Genomic DNA, 1,894 nt, shown 5'->3' on the forward strand with positions numbered 1-1,894 from the left:
GGGTGTTTGGCACTTTAAAAATAGAGGCGTGAGCTGGTTGTGGTGGCACACCCCTTTAAACCCAGCACTCGGTAGGCAGAGGCAGGCAGATCTGAGTTAGAGGCCAGTCTGGTCCACAGAATAAGTACCAGGACAGTCAGGGATAGAGAGGAACCATGTCTCAAAAAAAAAAGAGTGAGCAGGACACTCAAAGCCAGATAGATTACGAAAACTGGCAGAGACCATTTGGCACTAGTCCCTCAGTAGAAAAGACATACAGAAGAGTAGGAGGAAGAAAGTGGGAGGAAGCACTTCCACTGGCAGAGTGCTGAAATGGGCTAGAACCAAAAGGACTTTGACTTATCCCAAAGCCATGGGATGCCTATCTGCAGTTCTTTTGTCAGCTTGTCTCCAGGTGTAGTGTCTGACCTCTGATTGTAGCAGTGTGCTCATTCTTAATGTCACCTGATACCTGTGTATCTCTAGTGGCTTGGCTAGTTCTTGTCCTTCAGGCCTGCGGCTAGCCTCTTACCTGCCCTTTTCCTTCTCATTATTCATAATCCAAATGTCCCATCCCTACCTCTCAGAAAACTCTTTGGTCCTCACTACTTCCTTTTTACCTCCCACAAACTAGGGAGGACAGGGGCACCTGACAGTCAACGTCCCCTGCCCTTTCTATTTGAGCACCTTAGATCTGGATAAAGAGCAGGCCAGTGAGCAGGGCAAAGCCTGCTAGGAGCAGGATGACCTTGAGAATCCGTTGCTCAGAAGTGGGCAGCTCTTGGGGTAGAATTTTCAGGAAGGTGATATAGAGGAAGGTGCCAGCTGCCATTACCTCCAGCACAGATTGGGCCAACTGGTGCAGCGGCCCAGCTGACTCTGACAGAGCTGCCCCGAGCCCGATACCCAGAGGCGTCATACATGAGAAGAGGATCCCACAGCCAGCCACCACCTGTCCCCTAAGGTGGCTCTGGAGCAGCCTCAGGGACAGGCTGACTGCCAAGATCCCCTTGTGGAGCAGCAGAGCTAGGCACAGCTCCATTGCCCGAGCTCTGTCTCACTGTAAGCCCACAGCCAAGCCCTCAAACACAGAGTGCAAGGCTAGAGAGAAGACCAGTACACAGGCACGCAGGGCTGAGGGCGCTGCTAGAGTTCCGCTGGCCTGGCGGAGCCCTGGTCCGTCATGCCAGTGTTGAGGCCCTCCATTCGCTGCTCCCAGCAGAGCCCTCGTCTCTTCTGGATGTGGTGGACTAGACTGCTCCTTATAAGCCAGTGTGATGTGCTCCATCACCAAGACCAGGAAGAAACCTATTGCCAGGATGAACTCTTGCAAGGGGAACTGAAGCGTCACATGCAGGGCCGCCAAGGCCTCATCTATGGCAGCTAGGTAGTCGGGTAGCAGATCCAGAAGACAAGTAGCCAAAAAAGACACCTCCTGCAAAGCAGCTTACTAGACTTAAGGCTTTCTGGCCCGAGGCCGAGGATTCATGGCTAGCCCCTGGCCTTCGAAGCACGCAGACAGGCAACAGGCTGCAGACGAGGGTCATCAACAGCAGCAATACCAGGGCCCCCAGTTTCACCTCCAGCCCCACCGGCACTGAGGGTTCTGAAGCTATTGCTTCTGGGCACCACACCAGGAGCTCTGGCTCCCCCCAGGGCCCCATGGTGCTTGTGGTATCAGTGACTCTCAGACCCTGGGAGGCCTTGGAAGCTGCCTTCTATACATTACATTTTTAAATGAACTACACAATCACAATACCTTAATCAAGAGCAGAAATATACATATAACAAGATTGGCCTCAAATTTGTATTAATAAATCGAGATTTATACCAAAAATAAAATTTAAAGATCCAAAGTATTAAATGAAACACTCATTCCATCTAAAAATATTTAATTTGTACATCCAATTTATTT

At 50.8% G+C, this 1,894-nt stretch overlaps 1 pseudogene; it reads right to left on the reverse strand.

Annotated features, from left to right (window-relative positions):
- Positions 1–666: 666 nt before the first annotated feature.
- LOC101996320 lies at positions 667–1,654 on the reverse strand (annotated as a pseudogene).
- Positions 1,655–1,894: the final 240 nt, after the last annotated feature.

Source organism: Microtus ochrogaster, chromosome 19 (genome assembly GCF_000317375.1).
Source record: "Microtus ochrogaster isolate Prairie Vole_2 chromosome 19, MicOch1.0, whole genome shotgun sequence".
In the NCBI taxonomy this organism is placed as follows: Eukaryota; Metazoa; Chordata; class Mammalia; order Rodentia; family Cricetidae; genus Microtus; species Microtus ochrogaster.